We start from the raw sequence: 7531 nt of genomic DNA, 5'->3' as shown, positions 1-7531 counted from the left end.
AGTATTTCACCTCCTTGCCCTGGCTGATCTGCCTTCAGCAGTGCTGGCAGATAGAACACTTGGGATCATCTGCCACCTCAGAATGATCCTACACTACACTACCCCTCTGCTTCTGGGTTGAGGGTGGGGATTCTGCCTTGTGCCTCTGCTTGCTGAGGAGGGGGGATAACAACAAGGGAAGCTGAGCCACTTGCTCCCACAACCTCCTCTGAGGTGCTTTTCTGAGAAGGAGACCTGGCTGTAGGGGAACTTTGAGGGGTATGGAGCACGAACTCAGATTCCCCCTCAGTCCCCAGAATTTCTTTATATAAGGTGCTCAAGTCCCCTGGTTTCAGATCCATCTCCTCTTCTGGCAGTGGGAGTCTCATGCTGGGAGATGAAACTGGGGTGGAGGAGACTGTCATTCTGCTGCTGGTGCCCATTTCTGGTGTTAGGGGAGATGGTGCAGGCGCAGGCGCAGGGACAGGTACTGCTCCCACCTCCTTGCTCCCACTGGCAGCAGAAGACTGATGGCTGCTAGGAAAGGGGATGCTTCTATGTTTATGGGGGGAGGGGGACTTGCAGCTCTAGCTCTCCCCCTACTCCCTTTAGCCCCTCCCCTTCCCCTGCCAGAAGACCTGGCACCTACCTTTCCAGCATGCTTCATATTAATCTTTTCTGTGCTGGAAAATGTGTCTGTGTGTGTGTAACTAATAATATCTCTTCTTATTTGATGTATGACTGTCTGACTTCTTCTGTGTTACGTGTTTATTAATCTGTATCTGACTTCTGTGTTGTGTGCTTAATAATCTCTGTCTGACTACTTCTTCTGTGTTGTGCTTAAAAATCTCTATATGACCTCTTCTATGATGTAGGTGTGTGAGTGTGTGCAAAGTATGTGCTTTCCTGCACAGTGATGGATCAGACTGCCAGGGAAAACACAGCTTTCTTTTTAAAAAGTGTGGTGGGGGGAGGAAACAAGAACAAGTATAAATTGAAAGAAATGGATTGGATAGGGATAAGTAGAGGGATTCTAGTTAGTAAGCTGTATCCAATACTTTCCGAGAATAGAAACTAGCAGGAGACTGACTAGGTAGAAAGCCAAGCCAGTCCAGTACCTTTCAGATGCTGTTGCTCATGCAAATAGCCTGCAGACGGAGGCTTATATGCTGTTTCTATGTTGCTCCCTCAGAACACTGTGATTGGAAGGGGACTCAGTAAAAGATCACAGTCACTGGCCAGCTAGAGATGTCAGTCTTCCCCCCTTGCTCCCCCTCCCTCTTCTCAGTTTCTGTTCCCTTGAAAGACTGCCTTCCAAATCTCCAAATCTTTTCTGAATCTTTTCCAAATCGATTTGGAAAGTTGTTTTTTTTCCCCCCAATTCAATTTGAATTTGGTGATTCGACCTCTAAATCAGGCCAAATCTTCTCTGAATCAAATTGTGAACAGAAGCTTCGTACACCCCTAGTAATTACATGAGTAGCCTTCACGTATATGGCTCCTGTTGGTGACTGTTTTCGGTAGAAGCTACTATGAGAGACATGGGTAGGCTAGGGCCAGAAGGGGCTTCCTGCTTCCTAGCAACTCCCAGCAAAGGAATCAGGGGTGACACCTGATGCCCAGTATCACTGCTCTCCATTCTCCCTGCTTCTCCCCATGAGAGTTGTTGATGGGATAGAGACAGAATGTGTAATATTCTTAGGAGTGGATTAATTTCCAACACTTTTTTTTTATCCACCGTATAACAGGTACTGAGACCATGTGTGCTAGTGGCCCCATGGAGCAGTAGGAGAGGTTGGAGAGAGGAAATGTCTGCAGTGTACTGTACAAATTCTTTCCTTTTTGCATAGAGTAAGAGGTAGGTTGTAAGGTATGAAATGATGCATAGAGTTCACAGAACTTCAAAATGATATCACAAGATGTGTGTGAGACATAATTAACAAGAAGGCATCATTGTGAGAGAAGTTTCCTGACATTTTAATTGAAGGAATTTTTTGTATTTTAACTCTTAACTGGCTGCATTTTGAGTTACAGATAGTCAAACAAGGAGATATTAATAGCTCATTCTTCACAGAGTTTTGGAGACTAGTTTTTTTTAACTATTAAGAAGGTGTTTACATTAAGTCCTAGTGCTTGGAATGAGATTCAGGAGATGGCAGCCTATGATTTTGTCTGGCTCACAAAGCTGGATATCAACAGTATTTTGGCAGTTTAGCAGCATTTGGGGATAGAGTACTTTGCAGCATTCAGTGGTGGCCAGGTTGCATATGCATCAGCATCAATTTGGCACCGAATAAAAGTGGCAGTATCTTTATGAAGCAAACTGTTGTCAGTTCCCATTGCCTTCAGTCGGAGTTGAAGGAAGCCTTTGAAGAATGGGAAGATATTTAAGTGTTAGACAAAAATATGAATACTATTTGCAATATTTCTCAAAGAACGGAACTCACTGTAATTTTCAACTGCTCTTTTTTCTTTTCTGCCTGGACGGGTAGATGATACAACAAGGGAAATGATATTGCTCATGATATAAAATGAGTAGTCTTCAAGAAATTAAGGAATAAACCTGGGTTAATATTGAGAGAGAGAGAAAGAGAGAGAGAGTGTATATGTGTGTTTATTTATGAAAAAAAATATTTATTAAGGCAGAAACTATTCCGTTTTCTCTTTGAGGTAATCTCTGTTATCATGATGACACACAGATCTTTCCAGGCTTTCAGCTGTTGTTGTTGAACCCTTAGGTAGCTGGAAGAAGCATACATTGCTGAAGACAAGGCACTTGATGTTAGGTGAAGCTCCTGGCAATAATAAGTTAAAAAAAACAAAATGTCACAAAGTGCTCAGGTCAGAGATGCTGTTGTAAATTCCACAGTCCTGCAACACTGTCAAGCCCTCATTTAAATTCACTATTAAAGGAACAGGGAGATTCTAATTATGGGATCTAATTAAAAGGAGAGTTAATCAATTTTCAAGAGTATTAAATATAATAGGAAAAGAATAGTTACAAATAGGAACCTGCTGATCTAGAATGCCAAGGCTGTAGATATTACAGCTTGAATCATTATTTGAATGCATAAAAAAGGCAAGAGAGAATCAGGGTTCACTTTGTAGTGGATAAGGGAATGTAGGAGCTGCCTTATGAGATTATATCAGTAGACCAACTGGCCTAGTACTCCATCTCTGATATTAGACAGTGCCAGAAACTTCAGGTAAAGCATCATATTTGTAACCCCTATGATGCCTGGGTTAATGAGTTCCATAGGTTAATCATGCGTTTTGTAATATAACTTATTTTGTTTTACCCCTTTAAAGTGTATTGCCTTCCATTCATTTCAACAGATACCTTGTGACCTGATACCTTTTATTGTGCATTTTTGTGGATGATACCTTTTATTGGACCAGCTATATCCAGTAAAATCTTTGCCTCTCACATTTTTCCAGGACCATCATGGCTACAGCAACACCCCAACACTACCAGGTATCTTGTTGCTTCTGTATTAGGTAAAGAGTAAGGAGCAGTACTTGTTTAACTTTCTCATGGGCCATTCATTGTATTTTACATTCCTCTATCATAATCCACGTTATTCAACTTTCTTTAACTAAACAGAATTAATCCCATCAACTTTTTGGCTTTCCTTGCTCCTGAGTATTTTATTTGCCCTCTATGGAACACTGCTGTTCCTACTACATCATTTCTAAGAAGGGGTGACCATAGTGAAATACAGTATTCCAGGGGAGGTTAGGCTCTAACATTTTCAGTAATAAGATCTATGTTGTACTGTATTACAGCCTTCTATTTGGGTTGCTCCTATTGAATACCATTGCCTATTTCTGTAATGTTTTCACTCAGCCCCTCTCAATGAACCTCTGGTCTTTCTACTTTTGTGAGTATATTTACACATCACACGAAATCTCCCTGTTGAGCAACTCATATTGTTGATTTTAAACTATAGATTTATGTAAAACAAATATTTAAATAACTTGGCCATTTCAAGTTGCCATAGTAAAGTAGTTAGAATCACATCCTTGTAGAGAAATTCAAAATCATGCAAACTGATTGATTTAAACTGAACACACTCTTCAAGGAATGTACAGTATATGGATGTCTGAATGAAGAGAGGTTGATGTTTAAAAAAGTAGAATAGAAAAGACATTCTATGTGCAGCGGATTATGAAGAGAAATTTGTGGAAGAAATGCAGCATGAGACAGTAAGGCTGAAATTACTGGTGGAGCACCTATGGAGGGTGCTGTGTGCAATAAAGAAAGAAAGGTTATGTAATTATTAGGGATGTGCAAAATGGGCTGTATTCAATTTGGATTTGGATTCAACCTGAATTGGGGACAGTGATTCGATTTGTTGATTCAGATCACTGTCCTGTTTCGATTCGGCTAAATCTGAATCTGAAGATTTGATGCTGATTTGGAGAATCAGCAATTTGGCCATAAGCATAGCTTTAAATGTTTTTTCTATATACCTCAAGGTACCAGGTGGCTCGTGAATGCTGAGATGCTGGGGTGGATGGAGCATCCCACAGGAGCACAGGGAGGCCCTTGCGTGCTTGTCAGCAAACCTGGAAGTGGACCAGAAGTACTTCCGGTTCGCTTCCGGGTCCACCACGGAGTGTGCAGGGGACCACCCCCCCAGGCTCCCCCAGCTCGGCAATCGGCCATGGGGGGACCCTAGGTGCCCCCCCCCCAGATGCAGGAGGCATCAGTCACAGAGCTGGGTGGCGGGGTCCCCCACATACTCCACGGTGGACCTGGAAGTGAATTGGAAGTGCTTCTGGTCCACTTCTGGGTTCACTGCTGAGTGTGCTGGGGGGCCTCCTGTGGGATGCTCCATCCACCCCAGCATCTCAGCATTCACGAGCCACCTGGTACCTTGAGGTATATAGAAAAAACATTTAAAAGCTGTGTCTATGTCCAAATCATTGAATCTCTCCGAATTGATTCAGAGGGTTCCAATCAGTGACTGAAGCTTTGCACAGCCCTGGTAATTATAACACTGGACTGAGACTTGAAAGACCTAGGCCTTGGTTCCTACCCTCTGCACATCGTTGGACTGATCACTTGATACTTCTGTGTCCCAGTTCCCTTTTGGGGATGGTAATACTTCCCTCCCTCACAGGCTTGTAGAAAATGGAAGAAGTGTCTATTGTTTAGAGCACAGATAGCAGGGGGATGATAGCTGCTGAAAAGCAAATGAAAGAAAAAGACTCCAATCATTTCAGTTGTATAACATGCAGCTGCTCATAGGATGACTTTTTTTTTTGTTGCTGGTTGGTGCTTGCAGAAGTAAAAAACTCAACCAAAAAATGGCGTTTTAACTTTAACTTGGCACATTCTTGCACCAATCTGTGCACATGCCCAGAAGAGACAGCATATTACTTCATCCTGGCTCTGCACAGTCTGTAAAGATAGAATGCTTTAGTGGAGCTTTTCTGGCACTCATCTAATAGCTCAGCGGTTCCCAAGCTCTGACCGATTGAGCACCACCAATTTAAAACAATACAACCTTAAGTACCACCAGCAACTTTTTGTCAAATAAAGTAATTATAATAAATCTGTTAATGTGTACCACTGACACGTTATCTGTGTACCACTGGTGGTATGTGTACCACAAATTGGGAACTGCTATAATAGCTGATTAATCCAGCTTTAGCTAAAAGTACCAAAAAGCCCCGCTGAAACACCTGGTCTTCACAGGTGCTGCAGAGCTGAGTTGAAGTAATGTGATGCTGCTTCCGGTAAAGTGCAGGGTTTTTTTTAATGTCTGCAAGTGTGGCTTTGTGGGTGCTGAGCCCCCACTCATTTTTTTCAGTGGGTCCTTGAGCCCTGGAGCACGCATAGAATTGATGCCTATGCAGCTGCTTTTTTTTTTTAACTACAGAAACACGGCCCCTTTTACCTCTTGACTTGCTCCTGTTTACTTGATCTTTACTGTAATCATTTCCTAAATAATGGCTGTGAAAGTATGCACAGGAATTTGGTGGGCTCCTTGTCACTTGAAATATAATGAATTGAGGCTGTAACAGACATGAGCTAACTCAGCCAGAAATTTTAAGCTTGGTCAAATTCAATAGCCTGTGATATGTAAGTGGCCAGATGAGATGATCGCAATGATGTTTCTGATCTTAAAATTGATGGATGATGTCCAGGTTTCTTTGAAGTCAATGGCAAAACTTCAGCATTGTTGTGTTCCACTGATTTAGTCAGTGGCATGCTGTTTACTGTAGAATGGCCTTCTCTATTTTCCCTCCTTTCCCCATGCATGTGCTGTATTGCTGAGAATCCAAGGTAACATTTCAAATATGATCACCACTCAGTAGTGTTGTAGCAGTGATGCTGCAGGAAACATGCAAGAATTTTTGTTATTATCTTTTATTGGAATAACTATATAGTTGGGCAAGATGTTGCATCAATTATGTAGCTGGGCCAATAGAAGATGTTACTGACCAGATCTTGCTTCATGCATGAGCACTACCTGTAATCTTTTCAGACTGTGAACTTCTTAGGGTTGGGGCTGTCTCTCTCTCTTTGCCTTGAAGAGGGAACATAGCACACTATGGATGTCGCTATGTTAAATATTGGTGACAATGAAACAAGATTATTGTTGGAGGTCTCCTCTTGGTCTTCATGCATAGGACCCATGACTGGAGCGGACATTCTGGGTCACTAAGCTCATACATTGCTGTTGTAGGCAAGTTCATTGTCCAGACCTTTTAAAAAATGTCTCATGCTTTGCTTCCTAACTGATTGAACTGTTTGCTCCCGCTATTCCTACAGAAGGCTGTTCCAAAACCTCACTCTATCAATGGTCAGAAACCCACTAACTTCCAATCTAAATTTGTAAAACCTGGTGCTTGGCTCTTTTTTGTTCAGATTGGAGTCTCTTAGTGCAGCATCTGACATTGGGTCCTGTCCTATCTATAGTTTAGTTTGGTTTGAATAGAAAAGACATCACATTTCTGGCTTGTTTTCAGTATAGTTTATATTCAGGCTCCATAGGTTAATGTCCATTTTTCATTGTGCCGTTCCCTGGCCCTGTTTCTAGTAAAAGTAAGAAGGGAGTGGATATTACATTCAACCCTGTCTATCCCATTTTCTAGTCACTGGTGTAGCTAGAGTGGCATAACCAGAGGCATAACAACCAGGATCTGTTCCTTGGGTAACAGGGCAGTAGGGCTCAGTCTGGTTACAGCGGCATCTTTTTGCATCCCTTCTAAGTGAGGGCTTGTGGGCTGTGCCCTGGCTGCTACCCTTCATTATACTGTTGGGTATAACCTATGCTTCCTGCCTCTACCATTGACCAGGGAAAGTGAGCTATATTACTCTATGAAGGGGTTTTCACCAGTGAAAATTATTGTAATAAAATACACTGAGGAAAATTTTCCACCATAGCACTTACACTCTTACTTAACTTGAAGTACCTGTAAGAAGTACCATTGGGCATGTGCACACAGGCAGGCACATGTGCTTGCAGCAGCTCAAATAGCAGTGGCACCATGGGTGACTCATGCTGCCTTAGTCACGGGGGGCACTTGCCCCCCCCCC

The sequence above is a fragment of the Alligator sinensis genome, unplaced genomic scaffold (genome assembly GCF_000455745.1).
Source record: "Alligator sinensis unplaced genomic scaffold, ASM45574v1 scaffold978_1, whole genome shotgun sequence".
Taxonomy (NCBI): domain Eukaryota; kingdom Metazoa; phylum Chordata; order Crocodylia; family Alligatoridae; genus Alligator; species Alligator sinensis.
The sequence above is the reverse complement of the archived record's forward strand: the minus strand, read 5'-3'. Positions refer to the sequence as shown.